Source organism: Bufo bufo, chromosome 1 (genome assembly GCF_905171765.1).
Source record: "Bufo bufo chromosome 1, aBufBuf1.1, whole genome shotgun sequence".
Classification (NCBI taxonomy): Eukaryota; Metazoa; Chordata; class Amphibia; order Anura; family Bufonidae; genus Bufo; species Bufo bufo.
Window position 1 is genome coordinate 829755812 of NC_053389.1, and position 25417 is coordinate 829781228.

Consider the following 25417-nt stretch of genomic DNA (forward strand, 5'->3'; position numbering starts at 1 on the left):
GTTATGGTCAGATGAAACAAAAATTGAATTGTTTGGTCACAATGATGTTTCCTTCATTTGGCGTGAAAAAGGAGAAGCCTTCAACCCAACGAACACCATCCCCACTGTCAAACATGGTGGTGGGAACCTAATGCTTTAGGGGTGTTTTTCAGCCAATGGACAAATACCAGTATTTAGATGAATCTCGTCTGGTGGCTCCAAACCAACTGAATGGATCCAACCAGACGTGACTCAAAAAGAAAACACTATAATAGTCGCCACTCCCAAGAGTATGGAGGAGATAGGTATGGTAAGTAATAACCCCATATACCAGATGATAATGATACAGAACAATCTCCTGACAGGAGGTTGGTGATTCTGAAGGTTAGAGTACTCACTTCACAGGGGGGGTAGTCACAGGATAAAGCTCAAGACACCCGTGACCAACTGCCCCCCTAGCCAGGATCGCATATCAAATGGTATCAAATGATGGCCGCCAAACGATAAGGCTTCTGATAAAATGCAGTTTATTTCAGTAGAAAATACAAATAATCCCAACGCGTTTCGGAGGTCTCACAACCCTCCTTCTTCAGGGGTATTAAGAAAAGAATAAGACATATAGAATAACTTAATACACAAAGTGAACAGATATATAAATAAGCACATATTCTAATACATAAAGAAAAATATATAAAATAAAATTTATATACAGAAAGGACCAGGTATGAGAACAACTACACTATGAATATCCAATACAGTGTAGTTCCAATTGTAAATCCAACTATTAGGCATTGAACTTGTAAACAGTACCATATACACAAGTAGATATTTTTTCCTTATCCAATTTTGATTCAGACTAGATCATCAATCCAAGTAAAATTTATTTGCATTACCAGCTGTCACGAACCGGCAGGACAGGTAGTGAATCCTCTGGACCAGAGAGGCGATGGCGCGGGTTGTACTAGAAGACCGGTTCTAAGCAGTTACTGGTCTTCACCAGAGCCCGCCGCAAGGCGGGATGGATTTGCCGCGGCGGTAACTACCAGGTCGTGTCCCCTAATAACAACTCAACCTCTCTGGCAGCTGATAAGGCGTGGTACACAGGGAGAAGGTAAGAGCGTAGTCGGACGTAGCAACGGTCAGGGCAGGCGGCAAAGGTTCAAAGGCGAGTGGACAGTAGCAACGGGTACGGCAACAGGTAAGGCAAACTAACACCGTAGGGAACGCTTTCTCTGAGGCACAAGGCACAAAGATCCGGCAGAAGGCTGTGGGAGGAGAAGGTATAAATGGGCAGTGCACAGGTGCAGCCTAATTAAGTCAGCACTGCCTCTCACAACCTTAACCCTTAATAACCCCTTTGGACCAGGCACCAATCACTGGTGCACTGGTCCTTTGAATCTAAGAGTCCCGGCGCGCGCGCGCCCTAGAGAGCGAGGACGCACATGCCGAGACGCTGGAGTGCTGCCTGGGGGCATACGCTGTGAGCGCTCCGAGGCCAGCAGGGGACCCGGAGCGCTCAGCGTAACAGTACCCCCCTCCTTTGGTCTCCCTCCGTTTTTGGTACCGAAGAACTTGCGGATGAGACTGCGGTCCAGGATGTTCTCCTCCGGCTCCCATGACCTCTCCTCAGGACCGCAGCCCTCCCAGTCGACCAAAAAAAATCTTTTCCCCCGGGAGATCTTGGTCGCCAAGATCTCCTTGACAGAGAATATATCGGAGGTACCAGCGACAGGGGTGGGAGAAACAAGCTTGGGAGAAAAACGGTTAAAGACAGCAGGTTTAAGAAGGGAGACATGGAAGGAGTTATGGATTCGGAGGGAGGGAGGAAGATGGAGCTGATACGACTCTTGATTTTATAGGGTCCCAAGAAACGAGGGCCCAACTTGTAACTTGGGACCCTAAATTGGATTTACCTAGAGGAGAGCCACACCTTGTCACCCGGACGAAATTCCGGTGGAGATCTGCGTCTCTTGTCAGCTTGAACCTTCATACGGGCGGAAGCCCTGAGGAGAGCAGCGTGGGTTTCTTGCCAGATGGAGGAAAAATCCTGTACAAGACTGTCAATGGCAGGTACAGAAGAAGGAGTGGGAGACTGCGGCAGAGGTGGAAGAGGATGACGGCCAAAAACTACAAGGAAAGGAGACTTGTTAGAGGCAGAGGATTGTTTGTAGTTGTAGGAGAACTCCGCCCAGGGAAGTAGATCAGCCCAGTCGTCATGGCGTGAGGATACAAAGTGAACCAGGTAGTCACCCAAAATCTGGTTCACCCGTTCTATTTGGCCGTTAGACTGAGGATGGTACGAAGAAGAAAAGTTCAATTTGATCCCGAGCTGAGCACATAGAGCCCTCCAGAATTTGGAGACTAATTGTACCCCACGATCCGAGACAATATGTTTGGGAAGGCCATGGAGACGGAAGATGTGTTGGAAAAATTGTTTGGCCAACATGGGTGCAGAGGGTAGACCGGGCAGAGGTACAAAGTGAGCCATCTTGGAGAAGCGATCCACCACGACCCAAATAACGTACTTGCCATGGGAGGAGGGAAGATCTGTAATAAAGTCCATGGCGATGTGAGACCAGGGAACTTCAGGAACAGGTAGAGGCAAGAGAAGACCCGCTGGTTTCTGGTGAGGCGATTTATCCCGGGCGCAAATCGTACAGGCCTGGACGAAGTCCGAGACATCTTTCTCCAGAGAAGGCCACCAGTACCTTTGGGAGATTAGTTGGAGAGACTTTAGCACCCCTGGATGACCGGCAAAAGGGGAGGCGTGGCCCCACTTGAGAATTCGCAGCCGCTGACGTGGAGGTAAGTAGGATTTGCCAGGAGGAAGAAGGCGCAGGTCCACGGGAGCGACTGTAATAAGGCGTTCTGGAGCGATAATATATCGAGGTGTTAACTCATTGCCCACCACATCAGAGGAGCGAGACAGAGCATCTGCCCTAATGTTCTTACAAGCCGGACGGAAATGGATCTCAAAGTTAAAGCGGGCGAAGAACAGAGACCAACGAGCCTGACGGGGATTTAATCTCTGAGCAGACTGGAGATAAGCCAGGTTCTTGTGGTCCGTGAAGATGTACACAGGATGTGTGGCGCCCTCGAGTAAATGTCTCCATTCCTCCAGTGCCAATTTAATAGCCAGCAGTTCCCTGTCCCCAATGGAGTAATTTCTCTCTGCGGAAGAGAATGTTTTAGAAAAGAAGCCACAAGTTGAAGTCTTGCCCCGGGAAGACTTCTGGGTGAGGACAGCTCCGGCTCCCACCGAGGAGGCATCCACTTCAAGAGAGAAGGGCTTGGTGGAATCTGGTCTAGAGAGAACGGGTGCAGAGGCAAAGGCGGATTTCAGGGACTGGAAGGCTTCCTCGGCTTGGGAAGGCCAGGATTTGGGGTTAGCCCCTTTTCTAGTGAGGGCCACGATAGGAGCTACCAGAGTGGAAAAGTGAGGGATGAATTGCCTGTAGTAATTCGCAAAGCCCAGAAATCTTTGTATGGCTCGGAGACCAGAGGGACGTGGACAATCCAGAACCGCCGAGAGTTTGGCTGGGTCCATTTGAAGTCCTTGGGCTGAGATAATGTAACCCAGGAAAGGCAGGGAGGTCCGTTCAAAAAGACATTTTTCAAGTTTAGCGTACAGGCGATTTCTCCTAAGACGAGTAAGAACTTGTTGCACATGGACCCGGTGTAGATCCAAATTGGAGGAAAAGATGAGGATATCATCCAGGTATACGACCACGCAGGTGTAAAGTAAGTCCCTGAAAATATCATTGACGAATTCCTGGAAGACAGCAGGTGCGTTGCAGAGGCCGAAGGGCATCACCAAATACTCGAAATGGCCGTCCCTTGTGTTAAAGGCGGTCTTCCATTCGTCCCCCTCACGGATACGGATCAGATTATAGGCCCCTCGGAGACGATCAAATAGCTCAGAGATTAGAGGCAGAGGGTAACGGTTCTTGATGGTAATTTTATTAAGACCTCTGTAGTCAATGCAGGGGCGGAGGGAGCCGTCTTTTTTGGTCACGAAGAAAAAAACGGCCCCAGCAGGAGAAGAAGATTTTCTTATGAATCCTCTCTGTAGGTTCTCACGTACATAGTCGGACATGGCAAGAGTCTCAGGAGGTGAGAGAGGATAAATTCTGCCCCGAGGAGGAGTAGAACCGAGTATCAGATCGATCGGGCAATCATAGGATCGGTGAGGAGGAAGAACCTCAGCTTGTTTCTTGCAGAAGACATCCGTGAAGGAATGGTATGGCTTGGGCAGCCCAGAAGGCGGAGAGACTTGCGGGTTCTGTTTGACCAGAGCAGGCTTGAGACAGCGGTCCGAACAGGAGGAGCCCCAACGCAGGATCTCACCGGTGGACCAATTCAGGACAGGGCTATGACGTTGAAGCCACGGCAGACCCAGGAGGAGTTCGGAGGAACAGAAGGGAAGGACAAAGAATTCTAAAGTCTCGGTATGAAATATTACGATGTCCATCTGCAGAGGTTGGGTACGGAACTGCACGGTGGCTGAGAGTCTCTCACCGTTAACATTAGAAATGAAAAATGGCTTGGGTAGATGGATTAATGGAATACGGTACTTGTCAAACAAGGAGGCGTGAATGAAGTTGCCAGCTGAACCGGAATCCAAGAAGGCGGCTGCGGAGAAAGAGGACTTGGAAGAGATGATCAACTGAACGGGTATGATGAGACGTGGAGAGAAGGAATCCACACCTAGCAACGCCTCTCCCACACTTACTAGGTGCGAGCGTTTCCCGAACGCGGTGGACGGAGAGGACAATCTCTAAGGAAGTGCTCGGTACTGGCACAGTACAGACACAGGTTCTCGTTTCTGCGGCGGCTTCGTTCTTGCGGAGTCAAGCGTGATCGATCCACCTGCATGGCTTCCACGGCGGAAAACCCAGTAGCGGGTTGAGGGGGATGCGGAAAAACGGGAGCCAGACGAGGAAAGCGTCTAGGACGAGCTTTTTACTTTTCAAGGAGGAGTTCCTCTTGTCTTTCGGCGAAACGTTTGTCTATCCTAGTGGCCAGCAAGATGAGGTCACTAAGAGTGGAAGGAAGCTCACGTGCAGCCAGAACGTCCTTTACTTCACTGTTAAGTCCTTTCTTGAAGGTGGCGCAAAGGGCTTCATTGTTCCAGTTCAGCTCAGAGGCCAGGGTGCGGAACTGAATGGCATAGTCACCCACGGAAGAACCTCCTTGGGTCAAATTTAGTAAGGCAGTCTCTGCGGAGGTAACCCGGGCAGGTTCCTCAAAAACATTCCGGAACTCTAGGCAGAAGCTCTGGACGGAAGCGGTGGCAGGATCAGCGTGGTCCCATAGTGGTGTAGCCCAGGCCAGGGCCTTCCCGGAGAGTAAACTGAGAATAAAGGCTACCTTGGCTCGCTCAGAAGGAAACTGGTCGGACAGAAGCTCGAGGTGGAGAGAGCACTGCGACAAGAACCCACGGCACTGCTTGGGATCTCCGTCATATTTGTCTGGTAAGGACAAACGGATTCTGGAACTGGTGGTAACGGCAGGCGGAGGTGATGCAGCAGGAGCAGACGGAGGAGCTGGCTGTTGCAGAAAAGGCAAGAGCTGCTGCAACATAGCGGTCAACTGGGCCAGCTGTTGACCCTGCTGGGCCACAATGGTGGTGAGGTCCTCCAGGCTTGGCAGGGGAACATCAGCGGGATTCATGGCCGGATCTTACTGTCACGAACCGGCAGGACAGGTAGTGAATCCTCTGGACCAGAGAGGCGATGGTGCGGGTTGTACTAGAGGACCGGTTCTAAGCAGTTACTGGTCTTCACCAGAGCCAGCCGCAAGGCGGGATGGATTTGCCGCGGCGGTAACTACCAGGTCGTGTTCCCTAATAACAACTCGACCTCTCTGGCAGCTGATAAGGATTGGTACACAGGGAGAAGGTAAGAGCGTAGTCGGACGTAGCAGCGGTCAGGGCAGGCGGCAAAGGTTCAAAGGCGAGTGGACGGTAGCAACGGGTACGGCAACAGGTAAGGCAAACTAACACCGTAGGGAACGCTTTCTCTGAGGCACAAGGCACAAAGATCCGGCAGAAGGTATAAATGGGCAGTGCACAGGTGCAGCCTAATTAAGTCAGCACTGCCTTTCACAACTTTAACCCTTAATAACCCCTTTGGACCAGGCATCAATCACTGGTGCACTGGTCCTTTGAATCTAAGAGTCCCGGCGCGCGCGCGCCCTAGAGAGCGAGGACGCACACGCCGAGACGCTGGAGTGCTGCCTGGGGGCATACGCTGTGAGCGCTCCGAGGCCAGCAGGGGACCCGGAGCGCTCAGCGTAACACCAGCACTATACTAACGTGTCTCAACTTTACCTTCAGGTTTTTTTGGACAGAGGTCTCCAGTACTTCAGGAGGAGATAGTCCCTCTGTGTGTACTTCCCCTTTAATGGACGCTTAAATAAGATAAAAAAAGCACATGGGGGTGGCGTCCCAGGGGAGGTGGGCACGAAACCGGAAGTAGAAGTTTATCCAATATTAGTTGAATCCATGATTATAATAAACCTAAGAACCACCTCCCTACTATACAATAATAACCTATCTTAGTCGATTATACTTTTTTTCCTTTATATTCTGGCATAAAGCCAAGATCAGGGGCCTGAAACTGGCCGGATCGCCATGCGTTCCAGTGTGGAACGCACGGCCACTTCCAGTAAGCGGCCTGTAATGTAACTTCCTGTGTGTTCCACAGTGGAACGCATAGCAACTTCCGGGGAGGATCTTGGTGCGTTCCACAGTGGAACGCACAGCACCTATCGACGGGGATCTCGGCTGCATCATGCGCTCCACTATGGACCGGACAGTCGGCTCCGCCCGGAGTGACATCGCTGGTGTCCTGGATGTTTCACCAGAGAGTTCATCACAGGGATGCAAGGACCAGATAATGTATATATATATATATATATATATATAAACCTTGAAAAACGAGGATGCAGCACACTATAAATGCGAGGGGTGCACGTCCGGCCAGTGAGCACCTAGGTCCAATGAACTAAAAATGGAAAAACAGCCAGCAGCACTCCAGATTAGCAAAGAAAACGTGTAGTTTATTGACCCAAAGTCAAGCGACGTTTCAACAGCTTATTGCTGTCTTTATCAAGCCTAGTGCACATGTGTTACAAGCGTGCTTTATATAAGGACATTGATCAACTAAAAATTAACATCAATTAATAAAATACAATCAAAAACAATAAATATAGTGATACATACAGTTACATAAATACATATAAATGACTGCCACAATCTGGCAAGTATAGTGCATATAAATGATGAATCATTACTACAACATCCTTTACATTATGTGAAAAAGATCTAAACAAGTGCAGGTGAATATATTAATCACATGAAATTAAAAACACTCACTGTCAGCTGGGTGACTGTATGTAACTTGAATAGTGTGCTCAGCGGCGTTTCCATTCACTAACCGCGCATGCGCGAGAGGGACAAGTATCGCGTTTTTTTCGGCGCCTGGGGACTGACTGGCAACCACAACCAAGATGTCCAAGACAGCCTCAAAAGTGATATGCGCATGTCCGGACCGTAGTAGGGGCCGCCCATCAGTCACTACGTAATCGTAGTTATATACATGAATAACTAAATGAATATGAGGAGCAGGATTATAAAAATATAGTTTATGAAAGGATTTTATATTAATAACTGGGTCTAGGACACTGCCAACCCGCGACCTACATGAGGATACATATATGATCACTAGATTCAGCGTCTTATCAACCCATTGTAGCGGCTATAGGGAGACAATACAGACGGTGAAGGAAGAATGTTACCCAACACTGACAGGTCATGTTAATGATCTATCAGTGTTAGAATAGGAGAGAAGTTGGTGTCGCCAGGATGACCCCACGAACCGCCACTAATCCCACATAGGGGTGCATCACTCTATCACCAATGCATTTCAGTCTCTAAGCCATAACTGTATATAGAAATAATATGGATAATCCAAGTTCCTTAAAAAATATTTATTAAAGATATAAAGACTGTATGGGCGGACACCTAGCACAGGATGGAAAAAATTCTGCATTAATGTTGTAGCAGCAGTCCAAACATCATGGTGTGAATACAAAGTACATAATATGGGTAGCCAACTAGAACCGCAATAGACTTCGCATCATACAGCACCTCAGTCATGACCTTGAGAGTATTTGGAATCTAAAAACAAAAAGAGAGAAAATTTTAGTAAAATTCTCATGAAAAATTACCCTTGGTTACACGCTTTAGTATGTGTACATGTGCAATCACCATACAGATGGGAATACGGATCAAGTGATTAACGGAATAAGACAGTACTAATCAACCCTAAAATCAACATTTAACCCGTTGGGTTTTAAAGTCTTTAAAGTATATATCCAGTATAACTCACGTTTTTTGAGGAGAGCTTGTCTATCTCCCCCCCGTCTCCCCAATTCTATCTGTTCCAAAATGCGTAATCTCAGATCATTCTGTGTGTGTCCTGCATCTTTAAAATGTTTAGACACAGGCAAATCCATTTTCTCCTTCCTAATGGAATAACGGTGCTGGTTGAGCCGTGTCTTTACATCCCACGTGGTCTCACCAACATACCACTTACCACAGGGACAGATCAGCTGGTAGACCACGTAGGATGAGTCACAAGTAAGAAATTGAGTGATTTTAATCACTCCATTGGTGGCCGGATTGAAAAATTTATCTCCTTTGATCATAAGTTTGCAGTTTATGCAATGATAGCAAGGATAACACCCAGTGCGAGTGGAGCCGCACATTGCTCTCACACTTGTCTTGGCAATAACCACATCCGCTTTTACCAATCAATCTCCCAAATTTCGCCCTCTCCGATAGGAAAACAGAGGGGGTGTATTGAATTCTACAATCTGAGGAAAGCTATTCCCTATCAAACTCCAATGTTTCCGAATGATAGTAGCAATTTGGAAATATGGGAGATGAAGGGAATGCGTGGATTTTTGGGGGCAACCTTAGGCTTAATGTCAGTGGAGTGATTCTCCACTCTCATAATGGTTTCCTTGACCAATTTTTTGGGATATCCACGTGTGGCAAATTTGTGGCCCATTTCATTAAATCTTATGTGTCTCGTTTGTCCATCCTTGACTATCCGCTGAACACGGAGGAACTGGCTGAAAGGCAAGGACCGGATCATGGAACGAGGGTGATGACTATCATATCGCAACAGAGTATTCCTGTCAGTAGGTTTCACAAATAAATCTGTACTCAAACCTCGTCCCATGATCCGGACATCCGTATCGAGGAACTGCAATCTATCCGTGGAATGGACCACGGTAAATTTCACAGTCGGGTCGACTTCGTTGAGGTATGCGTGGAACGCGAGGAGGCCCAACGTGTCGCCCGTCCACACCAAGAAGATATCGTCAATATAGCGCCACCACCCAAGAACATGTCTGAAGTGGTGGCTGCCATAAATGGACGACTCCTCAAGGTGGGCCATATAGATGTTAGCATAGATGGGCGCCACGTTGGACCCCATCGCTGTCCCACGCAACTGAACAAAGAAGTCGTCCTGGAATAAAAAGTAGTTTTTAGTCAAGACTAGGGATGAGCGAACCCGAACTGTATAGTTCGGGTTCGTACCGAATTTTGGGGTGTCCGTGACACGGACCCGAACCCGAACATTTTCGTAAAAGTCCGGGTTCGGGTTCGGTGTTCGGGCGCTTTCTTGGCGCTTTTTGAAAGGCTGCAAAGCAGCCAATCAACAAGCGTCATACTACTTGCCCCAAGAGACCATCACAGCCTTGCCTACTATTGGCATGGCTGTGATTGGCCAGTGCAGCATGTGACCCAGCCTCTATATAAGCTTGGGTCACGTAGTGCTGCACGTCACTCTGCTGATACAAGCGTAGGGAGAGGTTGCTGCTGCGACGTTAAGGCGAGATTAGGCAGATTAACTCCTCCAAAAGACTTCATTCAGTGATCGATCTCCAGCTGTGGATCATTGAAGTGCTGATATTGAATTGCTCACTTTTTTTTGGCTGCCCAGAGCGTTTTTATATCACTTTTTTCTGGGGTGATCGGCGGCCATTTTGTGGCTTGTGGTGCGCCAGCACAAGCTACCACCAAGTGCATTTAACATCAATAGTGTGTTTATTTTTTGCTCTATCGTACATCAGGTGCAGGCTGAGCCTGTGTCACCCAAGTGCATTTAACCATCAATAGTGTGGTTATTTTTTGGCCATATACTACATCAGGTGCAGGCTGAGCCTGTGTCACCCAAGTGCATTTAACCATCAATAGTGTGGTTATTTTTTGCTATATCCTACATCAGGGTCAAGCTTTCATCAAGTGCATTTAACCATCAATAGTGTGGTTATTTTTTGGCCATATACTACATCAGGTGCAGGCTGAGCCTGTGTCACCCAAGTGCATTTAACCATCAATAGTGTGGTTATTTTTTGGCCATATACTACATCAGGGGCAAGTTGAGCCTGTCACCCAGCGCCTAAAAAATAGGCCTGACATTTCTATTCCTCCAAATCAGTACTGTTTTAGCTGGTCAAGTTATTTTTAGTGACCGTAAAAGCACAGTTTTTGTTCTGGGTTGAAAAACTATTCCCAAATTTGCCATTCTCAAAATTAGTGGTTTCTGCTGTATCAGGCCTAATTTAAATCTATCCCTAAAAGGGTATATTAGATTCAAGGTGCTGATAGGGTCATTCTGAAAAACTTGACACACACGCTAGCGTGCAGATACAAGTCTAATTCTGTGATTAAACGTATACCTGTCACACAGCGCCTAAAAAATAGGCCTCACATTTATATTCAGCTAAATCTGTCATTACTGGTGTGCCTGTATTAGTGTAATACGGTACCTAAATAGATAGCCAGACAGTGTTAGGTGTCTGTAAAAAAAGGCCTGAATTTTAATTCAATACATTGGCCCGAATAATATTTTTCTTATTGTGGTGAACGGTAACAATGAGGAAAACATCTAGTAAGGGACGCGGACGCGGACATGGTCGTGGTGGTGTTAGTGGACCCTCTGGTGCTGGGAGAGGACGTGGCCGTTCTACCACAGCCACACGTCCTAGTGTACCAACTACCTCAAGTCCCAGTAGCCGCCAGAATTTACAGGGATATTTGGTGGGGCCCAATGCCGTTCTAAGGATGGTAAGGCCTGAGCAGGTACAGGCATTAGTCAATTGGGTGGCCGACAGTGCATCCAGCATGTTCACATTATCTCCCACCCAGTCTTCTGCAGAAAGCGCACAGATGGCGCATGAAAACCAAGCCCATCAGTCTGTCACATCACCCCCATGCATATCAGGGAAACTGTCTGAGCCTCAAGTTATGCAGCAGTCTCTTATGCTGTTTGAAGACTCTGCTGCCAGGGTTTCCCAAGGGCATCCACCTAGCCATTCCCCAGGGGTGGAAGAGATAGAATGCACTAACGCACAACCACTTATGTTTCCTGATGATGAGGACATGGGAATACCACCTCAGCACGTCTCTGATGATGACGAAACACAGGTGCCAACTGCTGCGTCTTTCTGCAGTGTGCAGACTGAACAGGAGGTCAGGGATCAAGACTGGGTGGAAGACGATGCAGGGGACGATGAGGTCCTAGACCCCACATGGAATGAAGGTCGTGCCACTGACTTTCAGAGTTCGGAGGAAGAGGCAGTGGTGAGACCGAGCCAACAGCGTAGCAAAAGACAAAGAGGGAGCAGTGGGCAAAATCAGAACACTCGCCGCCAAGAGACTCCGCCTGCTACTGACCGCCGCCATCTGGGACCGAGCACCCCAAAGGCAGCTTCAAGGAGTTCCCTGGCATGGCACTTCTTTAAACAATGTGCTGACGACAAGACCCGAGTGGTTTGCACGCTGTGCCATCAGAGCCTGAAGCGAGGCATTAACGTTCTGAACCTTAGCACAACCTGCATGACCAGGCACCTGCATGCAAAGCATGAACTGCAGTGGAGTAAAAACCTTAAAAACAAGAAAGTCACTCAGGCTCCCCCTGCTACCTCTTCTGCTGCTGCCGCCTCGGCCTCTTCTGCTGCTGCCGCCTCGGCCTCTTCCTCCGCCTCTGTAGGAACGTTGGCACCTGCCGCCCAGCAAACATGGGATGTACCACCAACACCACCACCTGCGTCACCAAGCATCTCAACAATGTCACACGGCAGCGTTCAGCTCTCCATCTCACAAACATTTGAGAGAAAGCGTAAATTCCCACCTAGCCACCCTCGATCCCTGGCCCTGAATGCCAGCATTTCTAAACTACTGGCCTATGAAATGCTGTCATTTAGGCTGGTGGACACAGACAGCTTCAAACAGCTCATGTCGCTTGCTGTCCCACAGTATGTTGTTCCCAGCCGCCACTACTTCTCCAAGAGAGCCGTGCCTTCCCTGCACAACCAAGTGTCCGATAAAATCAAGTGTGCACTGCGCAACGCCATCTGTGGCAAGGTCCACCTAACCACAGATACGTGGACCAGTAAGCACGGCCAGGGACGCTATATCTCTCTAACTGCACACTGGGTAAATGTAGTGGCGTCTGGGCCCCAGGCGGAGAGCTGTTTGGCGCACGTCCTTCCACCGCCAAGGATCGCAGGGCAACATTCTTTGCCTCCTGTCTCCTCCTCCTCCTACTCAGCTTCCTCCTCCTCTTCTTCCACCTGCTCATCCAGTCAGCCACACACCTTCACCACCAACTTCAGCACAGCCCGGGGTAAACGTCAGCAGGCCGTTCTGAAACTCATATGTTTGGGGGACAGGCCCCACACCGCACAGGAGTTGAGGCGGGGTATAGAACAACAGACCGACGAGTGGTTGCTGCCGGTGAGCCTCAAGCCTGGCCTGGTGGTGTGCGATAATGGGCGAAATCTCGTTGCAGCTATGGGACTAGCCGGTTTGACGCACATCCCTTGCCTGGCGCATGTGCTGAATTTGGTGGTGCAGAAGTTCATTCGCAACTACCTCGACATGTCAGAGCTGTTGCATAAAGTGCGGGCCGTCTGTTTCTCGCTTCCGGCGTTCACACCCTGCCGCTGCTCGCCTGTCTGCGCTACAGCGTAACTTCGGCCTTCCCACTCACCGCCTCATATGCGACGTGCCCACCAGGTGGAACTCCACCTTGCACATGCTGGACAGACTGTGCGAGCAGCAGCAGGCCATAGTGGAGTTTCAGCTGCAGCACGCACGGGTCAGTCGCACTGCGGATCAGACACACTTCACCACCAATGACTGGGCCTCCATGCGAGACGTGTGTGCCCTGTTGCGCTGTTTCGAGTACTCCACCAACATGGCCAGTGGCTATGACAACGTTATCAGCGTTACAATACCACTTCTATGTCTACTTGAGAAAACACTTAGGGCGATGATGGAAGAGGAGGTGGCCCAGGAGGAAGAGGAGGAAGAGGGGTCATTTTTAGCACTTTCAGGCCAGTCTCTTCGAAGTGACTCAGAGGGAGGTTTTTTGCAACAGCAGAGGCCAGGTACAAATGTGGCCAGACAGGGCCCACTACTGGAGGACGAGGAGGACGAGGATGAGGAGGAGGTGGAGGAGGATGAGGATGAAGCATGTTCACAGCGGGGTGGCACCCAAAGCAGCTCGGGCCCATCACTGGTGCGTGGCTGTGGGGAAACACAGGACGATGACGATACGCCTCCCACAGAGGACAGCTTGTCCTTAACTCTGGGCAGCAAGGCAAACATGAGCGACTACATGCTGCAGTGCCTGCGCAACGACAGCAGAGTTGCCCACATTTTAACGTGTGCGGACTACTGGGTTGCCACCCTGCTGGATCCCCGGTACAAAGACAATGTGCCCACCTTACTTCCTACACTGGAGCGTGATAGGAAGATGCGCGAGTACAAGCGCACGTTGGTAGACGCGCTACTGAGAGCATTCCCAAATGTCACAGGGGAACCAGTGGAAGCCCAAGGCGAAGGCAGAGGAGGAGCAAGAGGTCGCCAACGCAGCTGTGTCACGGCCAGCTCCTCTGAGGGCAGGGTTAGCATGGCAGAGATGTGGAAAAGTTTTGTCACCACGCCACAGCTAACTGCACCACCACCTGATACGGAACGTGTTAGCAGGAGGCAACATTTCACTAACATGGTGGAACAGTACCTGTGCACACCCCTCCACGTACTGACTGATGGTTCGGCCCCATTCAACTTCTGGGTCTCCAAATTGTCCACGTGGCCAGAGCTAGCCTTTTATGCCTTGGAGGTGCTGGCCTGCCCGGCGGCCAGCGTTTTGTCTGAACGTGTATTCAGCATGGCAGGGGGCGTCATTACAGACAAACGCAGCCGCCTGTCTACAGCCAATGTGGACAAGCTGACGTTCATAAAAATGAACCATGCATGGATCCCACAGGACCTGTCCTTCCCTTGTGCAGATTAGACATTAACTACCTCCCCTTAACCATATATTATTGTACTCCAGGGCACTTCCTCATTCAATACTATTTTTAATTTCATTTTACCATTATATTGAGGGGCAACCCAAAGTTGAATGAACCTCTCCTCTGTCTGGGTGCCGGGGCCTAAATATGTGACAGTGGCCTGTTCCAGTGGTGGGTGACGTGAAGCCTGATTCTCTGCTATGACATGAAGACTGATTCTGTGCTGACATGAAGCCAGATTCTCTGTTACGGGACCTCTCTCCTTTGTCTGGGTGCCTGGGCCTAATGTCATGGTCTTACCTTCTTGCTGTTCTCCTTCGTTTGACATGTGCTGGCGGCCATCTTGGTTTCTGGGTTTCTTGTAGCCTTCCACCCTGCGGCTCCTCCTTCCCACTGGGAGGAGCTGGATGCCTAGCTCATATATATAGGAGGTCTGTGGCTTCAGTTCCTTGCTTGGTCCTCTTGTGTACACATGCTTCTAAGACTGCTGCTGCTTCTGGTTCCTGATCCTGGCTTCGTCTGACTACCCTGCTGGTTCCTGATCCTGGCTTCGTCTGACTACCCTGCTGGTTCCTGATCCTGGCTTCGTCTGACTACCCTGCTGGTTCCTGATCCTGGCTTCGTCTGACTACCCTTCTGGTTCCTGACCTCTGGCTTCGCAAAGACTCTGCTCGGTTTCACCATCCGTTTGGACTTTTGCTTTACAGCTTTATTTTCAATAAAGCCTTCTTATTTTCTCTTATCTCTTGTTGTACGTCTGGTTCATGGTTCCGTGACATTAGGACCAAGCCATGAATTCTGACGGTACAGGGCCATCCTCGCTACCCACGCTGGTTGCCAGACTTGATCAGCAGGATCACCTGTTGGGTCGGTTCGCTGTGGCGTTGCAAACCCTGCTTGAACGCACGGCTCATTTCGCTCCCGTTGCCGATGGGTCGGTTGTCGCTCCTGGGCTCGCTCCTACTGCCGCTCCGGTTGTTGCGCCAGAGTCTACCCCGACACCTGTTGTTGCGCCTGCGGTGTTTCGGGGTATGACCGGTTCTGCCCCTCTTCCACAGCGCTTTGGGGGAGAGCCAACTCAGTGCCGAGGTTTCCTTAACCAGGTGGGCATTTATTTCGAGTTGCTGCCACATGCCTTTCCTACTGAGAGATCAAAGGTGGGCTTCTTGATCTCGCTGCTCTCGGACAAGGCCTTGGCCTGGGCCAGCCCTTTATGGGAGAACAACAATCCGGTGGTTGCCGAGTTTTCCGGTTTTGTTGCTTCTCTTCGGAAGGTATTCGATGTGCCGGCTCGTGCTGCCTCTGCTGCGAAGCTCCTTATGTCCATCAGACAGGGTTCACGATCCGTAGCTGAATACGCCATTGAGTTTCGTACCCTGGCAGCAGAGGTGGGCTGGAATAATGAGGCTCTGGTCGCTGCTTTCTCTCATGGTCTCTCGGATGCCTTGAAGGATGAGGTTGCAGCTAAGGACCTACCAGTTGAGCTCGAGTCTCTTATTTCATTCCTGATTTTGATTGACACCAGACTCAGGGAGAGACCTTCCTTTAAGGAGAACCTGCGGAGGTCTTCTAACAGATTGGTGCCTACGTTTGCTGTCCCACCCGTGCCTCCCTCTCCTCCCACGCCTCCTGGGGATGACTTGTCTGGGGGTGAACCCATGCAGCTGGGGTTTGCTCGCCTGTCCGAGGGGGAGAGGGCACTCCGGAGACGCGAGGGCCGATGCATGTACTGTGGTCTCGGTGGGCATTTTCGGTTGGCATGTCCGAACCGTCCGGGAAAACGCTCGTACCTGAGATCCTGTCGGGGGCAGATCTTGGGTGGAGTCTCCTCGTCCCCGGTTTCCCGTGTTGACAAACCACTGATCACTGTTGTCCTCTCCTGGGTCGGGGGCTCGGTGACGACCCAGGCGTTGGTGGACTCTGGTGCTGGTGGTTTGTTCATTGATAGTGTGTTCGCTGCCGCCAATTCCATTCCTCTGCAGGCTCGAGGTTCCCCACTGGCTCTTGAGGCGATAGACGGCAGACCCCTTCTGCCGCCACACGTGACTCATGAGACCCTTCCAGTGGGGATAGCCATTGGTGCCGTTCACAGAGAGTCGGTCTGTCTCCAGGTTATTTCGTCTCCACACTACTCGGTGGTCTTGGGGTACCCCTGGCTCCAGAAGCATAATCCGACTTTCGATTGGAGATCGGTCGAGATCCTCTCGTGGTCACCGCAGTGTGGGGCTAGTTGCATCCATGGGCCTGTCAAGTTGCTGTGTACTTCCTCGGACTCTCTGTTGCCTCCTGAATACGAGGAGTACCGGGATGTATTCGATAAGGTGCGCGCGGTTGCCCTACCTCCGCACCGCCCATACGATTGTGCCATAGAGTTACAATCTGGTGCCGTTCCTCCTCGTGGCAAAGTCTATCCACTGTCGGTAGCGGAGAATGAGGCCATGGAGGAGTACGTGAGGGAGGCGCTTTCACGCGGACACATTCGCAAATCTTCGTCCCCGGCAGGGGCTGGATTTTTCTTTGTGAAAAAGAAGGGCGGTGAGTTGAGGCCTTGCATCGATTACAGGGGTCTCAATCGCATCACGATCAAGAACGCTTACCCGATACCCTTGATTTCCGAGCTGTTCGATCGCCTTAAAGGGGCCACGGTCTTTACCAAACTCGACCTGAGGGCGGCATATAACCTGGTAAGGATCAAGGCGGGCGATGAGTGGAAGACCGCGTTTAACACCAGGACCGGTCATTACGAATCCTTGGTTATGCCCTTTGGGTTGTGCAATGCGCCCGCAGTCTTTCAGGAATTCATCAACGATGTTTTCCGTGACCTGTTGCAGCAGTGTGTGGTGGTCTATTTGGATGACATCTTGGTATATTCTGAATCCATGGAGGTCCACATTCTGGATGTCAGACGAGTGTTGCAACGGTTACGAGAGAACAAGCTGTTCGGTAAGCTTGAGAAATGCGAATTTCACCGATCCCAGGTAACCTTCTTAGGTTACATCATTTCCGCTGAGGGGTTCTCCATGGATCCTGAGAAGGTTTCGGCTGTCTTACAGTGGCCCCAGCCCAGTGGTCTTCGTTCCCTGCAGCGCTTTTTGGGCTTCCCCAATTATTATCGGAAGTTCATCAGGGACTTTTCCATGCTGGCCAAGCCTCTCACGGATCTGACCAGGAAGGGCAGTAATTCCCAGGTCTGGCCGCTCGAGGCCATCCGAGCTTTTGAGGCCCTAAAGTCCGCCTTTGTGTCGGCTCCGATTCTGTCGCATCCCAACCCTGGGTTGCCCTTTGTCCTCGAGGTGGACGCGTCTGAGACGGGAGTAGGCGCCCTTCTGTCTCAGCGTAGAACACCAGAGGGTCCTCTGCTTCCTTGTGGGTTTTACTCCCGGAAACTGTCTTCCGCGGAGTGCAACTATCAGATTGGTGACAGGGAGTTATTGGCCATCGTGCAGGCCCTTAAAGAATGGAGGCACTTGCTCGAGGGTTCGGTGGTTCCGGTTCTCATCCTGACGGACCACAAGAATCTGACCTACCTTTCTGAGGCCAAGAGATTGACACCACGTCAGGCCAGATGGGCTCTGTTCTTGTCACGTTTTAATTACGTGGTCTCCTACCTACCCGGTTCCAAGAACATCAGGGCGGATGCCTTATCACGGCAGTACTCCGAGCTGTCCAGGGAGGAGTCGATTCCGACTTCGGTCATACCTCCGAATCAGATCCTGGCCGCCATTCGTACCAGCCTGACCTCTCCCCTGGGTGAGCAGATTTTGGCGGCTCAATCTGGTGCTCCCTCTGGGAGACCCAACGGCAGATGTTTTGTGCCTGAGGAGTTGCGCACTCGGTTGTTGCGTACCTACCATAACTCCAAGACCGCGGGGCATCCTGGAAAGAATCAGCTGTCCTGGGCTGTTTCACGTCTGTTCTGGTGGCCTTCCCTACGTTCCGACATCGCCGCATATGTAGCGGCATGCTCCGTTTGTGCCCAGAGTAAGTCCCCTCGGCACCTTCCGTTGGGCCTTCTGCAACCCATAGCCACCGGGGAGCGCCCATGGTCACACCTGGGGATGGATTTCATTGTGGACCTCCCTGCATCCCGAGGCCATACGGTCATTCTCATGATTGTGGATCGGTTTTCCAAAATGTGCCACTGTGTTCCTCTCAAGAAGTTACCCTCTGCACAAGAGTTGGCCACGATTTTTGCCAGGGAGGTCTTCCGGTTGCACGGTTTGCCCAAGGAGATTGTGTCGGATCGGGGGAGTCAGTTTGTGTCCAGGTTCTGGCGCGCCTTTTGCTCCCAGTTGGGGATTCATCTCTCCTTCTCCTCGGCCTACCACCCTCAGTCCAATGGGGCCGCAGAACGATCCAATCAGGCCTTGGAGCAATTCCTTCGTTGCTATGTCTCCGACCACCAAGACAATTGGGTTGACCTCCTGCCTTGGGCTGAGTTTGCCATGAACACGGCGGTGAACTCTTCCTCTAGGACGTCTCCCTTCATGGCCAATTATGGGTTCCAACCTGCCGTGTTACCGGAGGTATTCTCTCCCCAGGATATTCCGGCTGTGGAGGATCACCTTTCCGTCCTACGTGCTTCTTGGGTACAGATCCAGAAGTCCCTTGAGGTCTCTGCGCAGCGCCAGAGACTCCAGGCTGATCGCAGACGAGCGCCTGCTCCTTCCTACCAGGTCGGAGACCGTGTATGGTTGTCCACCCGCAACCTCGACCTTCGAGTGCCCACTCCCAAGCTGGCGCCTCGCTTTGTTGGTCCCTTCCGAGTGCTTCGCAGGGTAAACCCGGTAGCCTATGCCCTTGCGCTTCCTCCTGGCATGCGGATCTCCAACGTGTTTCATGTCTCCCTGTTGAAGCCACTGGTGTGTAATCGTTTCACTTCCTCGGTTCCTCGGCCTCGTCCGGTCCAAGTGGGCAATCGTGAGGAATATGAGGTGAGCAATATCCTGGACTCACGCCTGGTCCGCGGTCGGTTGCAGTTTTTGGTCCATTGGCGTGGTTATGGTCCAGAGGAGCGTTCCTGGGTTCCCTCCGCAGATGTCCATGCTCCTGCCTTGCTCCGAGCCTTCCACGCACGCTTCCCTCAGAAACCGTTTTGTGCTCCGCGGAGGAGGGGCCCTTGAGGGGGAGGTACTGTCATGGTCTTACCTTCTTGCTGTTCTCCTTCGTTTGACATGTGCTGGCGGCCATCTTGGTTTCTGGGTTTCTTGTAGCCTTCCACCCTGCGGCTCCTCCTTCCCACTGGGAGGAGCTGGATGCCTAGCTCATATATATAGGAGGTCTGTGGCTTCAGTTCCTTGCTTGGTCCTCTTGTGTACACATGCTTCTAAGACTGCTGCTGCTTCTGGTTCCTGATCCTGGCTTCGTCTGACTACCCTGCTGGTTCCTGATCCTGGCTTCGTCTGACTACCCTGCTGGTTCCTGATCCTGGCTTCGTTTGACTACCCTGCTGGTTCCTGATCCTGGCTTCGTCTGACTACCCTTCTGGTTCCTGACCTCTGGCTTCGCAAAGACTCTGCTCGGTTTCCCCATCCGTTTGGACTTTTGCTTTACAGCTTTATTTTCAATAAAGCCTTCTTATTTTCTCTTATCTCTTGTTGTACGTCTGGTTCATGGTTCCGTGACACCTAAATGTGTGACAGTGGCCTGTTCCAGTGGTGGGTGACGTGAAGCCTGATTCTCTGCTATGACATGAAGACTGATTCTGTGCTGACATGAAGCCAGATTCTCTGTTACGGGACCTCTCTCCTCTGCCTGGGCCTAAATATGTGACAGTGGCCTGTTCCAGTGGTGGGTGACGTGAAGCCTGATTCTCTGCTATGACATGAAGACTGATTCTGTGCTGACATGAAGCCAGATTCTCTGTTACGGGACCTCTCTCCTCTGTCTGGGTGCCAGGGCCTAAATGTGTGACAGTGGCCTCTTCCAGTGGTGGGTGACGTGAAGCCTGATTCTCTGCTATGACATGAAGACTGATTCTGTGCTGACATGAAGCCAGATTCTCTGTTACGGGACCTCTCTCCTCTGTCTGGGTGCCAGGGCCTAAATGTGTGACAGTGGCCTCTTCCAGTGGTGGGTGACGTGAAGCCTGATTCTCTGCTATGACATAAAGACTGATTCTATGCTGACATGAAGCCAGATTCTCTGTTACGGGACCTCTCTCCTCTGTCTGGGTGCCAGGGCCTAAATGTGTGACAGTGGCCTCTTCCAGTGGTGAGTGACGTGAAGCCTGATTCTCTGCTATGACATGAAGACTGATTCTGTGCTGACATGAAGCCAGATTCTCTGTTACGGGACCTCTCTCCTCTGTCTGGGTGCCGGGGCCTAAATATGTGACAGTGGCCTGTTCCAGTGGTGGGTGACGTGAAGCCTGATTCTCTGCTATGACATGAAGACTGATTTTGTGCTGACATGAAGCCAGATTCTCTGTTACAGGACCTCTCTCCTCTGTCTGGGTGCCGGGGCCTAAATGTGTGACAGTGGCCTCTTCCAGTGGTGGGTGACGTGAAGCCTGATTCTCTGCTATGACATGAAGACTGATTCTGTGCTGACATGAAGCCAGATTCTCTGTTACGGGACCTCTCTCCTCTGTCTGGGTGCCAGGGCCTAAATGTGTGACAGTGGCCTCTTCCAGTGGTGGGTGACGTGAAGCCTGATTCTCTGCTATGACATGAAGACTGATTCTATGCTGACATGAAGCCAGATTCTCTGTTACGGGACCTCTCTCCTCTGTCTGGGTGCCAGGGCCTAAATGTGTGACAGTGGCCTCTTCCAGTGGTGAGTGACGTGAAGCCTGATTCTCTGCTATGACATGAAGACTGATTCTGTGCTGACATGAAGCCAGATTCTCTGTTACGGGACCTCTCTCCTCTGTCTGGGTGCCGGGGCCTAAATATGTGACAGTGGCCTGTTCCAGTGGTGGGTGACGTGAAGCCTGATTCTCTGCTATGACATGAAGACTGATTCTGTGCTGACATGAAGCCAGATTCTCTGTTACGGGACCTCTCTCCTCTGTCTGGGTGCCGGGGCCTAAATATGTGACAGTGGCCTGTTCCAGTGGTGGGTGACGTGAAGCCTGATTCTCTGCTATGACATGAAGACTGATTCTCTGCTGACATGAAGCCAGATTCTCTGCTATGGCATGAAGAGACTGATTCTCTGCTGACGTGAAGCCCGATTCTCTGCTATGGGACCTCTGTCCAATTGATATTGGTTCATTTTTATTTTTTTTATTTTTATTTTAATTCATTCCCCTATCCACATTTGTTTGCAGGGGATTTACCTACATGTTGCTGCCTTTTGCAGCCCTCTAGCTCTTTCCTGGGCTGTTTTACAGCCTTTTTAGTGCCGAAAAGTTTGGGTCCCCATTGACTTCAATGGGGTTCGGGTTCGGGACGAAGTTCGGGTCGGGTTCGGATCCCGAACCCGAACATTTCCGCGAAGTTCGGCCGAACTTCTCGAACCCGAACATCCAGGTGTTCGCTCAACTCTAGTCAAGACAAATCTGAGCAATGAAAGCAAAAAGGCCTGACAAGATTCGGAGTATTCAGAATTAACAAGACATGCCTCAACCGCCCGTAGACCCAGTTCATCGTCGATCGACGTGTATAAGCTACGCACGTCGAACGAAACAAGAACTGCGCCCACAGAGACATCAAGATCATTGATCTTAGACAAAAAGTCACCTGTATCTCTAATGAATGATTTAGTAGAGATAGCAAAACAGCGCAACATCTTATCAAGGAAGATTGCCACATTATAAAAGAGGGACTCTCTACCCGACACAATTGGGCGGTCGTGAGGGGGCAACACCCCCTTGTGGACTTTAAGCAGGGTGTACAATATGGGTGTGATAGGTTTATCACGATATAAATAACAAAACAATTTGTCATCGATGATGTCAGCCTCACGAGCCTGATTTAAAATATCTCGCAGTTCCCTTAGCAAACCAAATTTGGGATCCTGTGCTACCCGTTTGTACACCTGTAAGTCCTCAAGTTGGCCATAGATCTCCCGGATGTACTCACTGGTGTCCATGACCACAACCCCACCACCCTTGTCGCAGACTTAATGGTGAGGCTGTGGTCGGAGGCCAGAGAGCACATCGCGGCGATCTCATCAGATGTAATGTTACCAAATATGAGACCATTATTCTCAGAAACACATTTTAATTCATCGAGGTCCCTACGTATGGCTAGAGAGAATGCTTCAACAGCAGGATGATCAATTACAGGGTTAAAATTGCTTTTAACATATAACCCAGTATTATACAAAGATAATTCTGTTGACTTATCACCATCACATCTCGAGGTTTGACTCTGTGTTGAGAACCAAATCTTGAGTTTGACACTCCGTAAAAATCTATGCAAGTCCAGCTCCATGCTAAACCAATCCGTTTTAGACACGGGGCAAAAAGAAAGGCCCTTGTCCATGACGGATTGTTGTGCTTCATTCAGGATAGTAGAGGAAATATTTACCACTATGTCCTCTATGTTCTCTTTATGTTCGCCATTTTCTGACGCTGAGGTCTGAGATTTTTGTTTCTTTCCTTGCCATTTGCGGTGGTGCTTACCGCCCCTCCTGGTTCTATTGGATCCGTACCCAGTCCTAAAAAAGATTTCTGGACTGTTGCTTGTGAGTTAGCCTCTCCCCGTTCCTGACTCTTACTTTGGGATTGTGATCGTGTGTATCTTTTATCAGAGGAATAATTCTGTCTCCTATCGCCTCCTCTGGAGTTCTTAGGGTCACGTTGCCACACATATATAAATCCACGTGTGTAGTCCTCCATATCACGAGACCATTTTTGACGTTTCTTATCTTGCAATTCAGATCTTAGTTTCTCAAAGTGTGGTACACAAGACGTAATATATGTTTCATACTCCTCAACTGACATTAATTCCTTCAATAACAATGTAGTTTTCTGTACAGCTTCTTGTATCAGCATTATCTCTTTCTGTAAGAACTCAATGTTGAGCAAAATAATGTCAAAGGCAAACTTGTTACAAATCTGGGAAAACCTAGTACAAAATTCAACGTTGTTAGGGAATAAATCCGGTCTTAGCTGTGACCGCATGCCACGTGGAATTCTGTGGTTCTGGTGATATTCGCATAAAGTAAACATATGGAGCTCTAGATTGATTAGACGTCTAGAGTCATATTCAAATTGTTTCTTAGTGTCCAGTAATGAAGGGGTGAACAAAAAAGTAGTGTCTCTATCCGTACCTCGCAGGATCCTCAGTTCGTCCTCCATTGCTGTAAGTGAAGACATCTGGGTCCCGGTTTTCAGACGGTGTAGCCATGTTAGGTGCAAAGCGTCCTCTGGTGCAATAATAAACCTTGAAAAACGAGGATGCAGCACACTATAAATGCGAGGGGTGCACGTCTGGCCAGTGAGGACCAGCACCTAGGTCCAATGAACTAAAAATGGAAAAACAGCCAGCAGCACTCCAGATTAGCAAAGAAAACGTGTAGTTTATTGACCCAAAGTCAAGCAACGTTTCAACAGCTTATTGCTTTTCCCTTCATCTCCCATTTTTCCACTGATAGCTCGCAAATTGCTACTATAATTCGGAAACATTGGAGTTTGATAGGGAATAGCTTTCCTCAGATTGTAGAATTCAATACACCCCCTCTGTTTTCCTATCGGAGAGGGCGAAATTTGGGAGATAGATTGGTAAAAGCGGATGTGGGTAGTGCCAAGACAAGTGTGAGAGCAATGTGCGGCTCCACTCGCACTGGGTGTTATCCTTGCTATCATTGCATAAACTGCAAACTTATGATCAAAGGAGATACATTTTTCAATCCGGCCACCAATGGAGTGATTAAAATCACTCAATTTCTTACTTGTGACTCATCCTACGTGGTCTACCAGCTGATCTGTCCCTGTGGTAAGTGGTATGTTGGTGAGACCACGTGGGATGTAAAGACACGGCTCAACCAGCACCGTTATTCCATTAGGAAGGAGAAAATGGATTTGCCTGTGTCTAAACATTTTAAAGATGCAGGACACACACAGAATGATCTGAGATTACGCATTTTGGAACAGATAGAATTGTGGAGACGGGGGGGAGATAGACAAGCTCTCCTCAAAAAACGTGAGTTATACTGGATATATACTTTAAAGACTTTAAAACCCAACGGGTTAAATGTTGATTTTAGGGTTGATTAGTACTGTCTTATTCCGTTAATCACTTGATCCGTATTCCCATCTGTATGGTGATTGCACATGTACACATACTAAAGCGTGTAACCAAGGGTAATTTTTCATGAGAATTTTACTAAAATTTTCTCTCTTTTTGTTTTTAGATTCCAAATACTCTCAAGGTCATGACTGAGGTGCTGTATGATGCGAAGTCTATTGCGGTTCTAGTTGGCTACCCATATTATGTACTTTGTATTCACACCATGATGTTTGGACTGCTGCTGCAACATTAATGCGGAATTTTTTCCATCCTGTGCTAGGTGTCCGCCCATACAGTCTTTATATCTTTAATAAATATTTTTTAAGGAACTTGGATTATCCATATTATTTCTATATACAGTTATGGCTTAGAGACTGAAATGCATTGGTGATAGAGTGATGCACCCCTATGTGGGATTAGTGGCGGTTCGTGGGGTCATCCTGGCGACGCCAACTTCTCTCCTATTCTAACACTGATAGATCATTAACATGACCTGTCAGTGTTGGGTAACATTCTTCCTTCACCGTCTGTATTGTCTCCCTATAGGCGCTACAATGGGTTGATAAGACGCTGAATCTAGTGATCATATATGTATCCTCATGTAGGTCGCGGGTTGGCAGTGTCCTAGACCCAGTTATTAATATAAAATCCTTTCATAAACTATATTTTTATAACCCTGCTCCTCATATTCATTTAGTTATTCATGTATATAACTACGATTACGTAGTGACTGATGGGCGGCCCCTACTACGGTCCGGACATGCGCATATTACTTGTGAGGCTGTCTTGGACATCTTGGTTGTGGTTGCCAGTCAGTCCCCAGGCGCCAAAAAAAACGCAATACTTGTCCCTCTCGCGCATGCGCGGTTAGT

The 25417-nt window shown here is 49.7% G+C and overlaps 1 long non-coding RNA gene across 1 annotated transcript; it reads left to right on the top strand.

Moving 5' to 3' along the window:
* The first annotated feature begins 1253 nt into the window (after positions 1-1253).
* LOC120986642 lies at positions 1254-8414 on the top strand. The gene is made up of 3 exons (XR_005775717.1): positions 1254-1280; positions 1855-1864; positions 8297-8414. It is a non-coding gene; the product is annotated as an uncharacterized LOC120986642 (long non-coding RNA).
* Positions 8415-25417: the final 17003 nt, after the last annotated feature.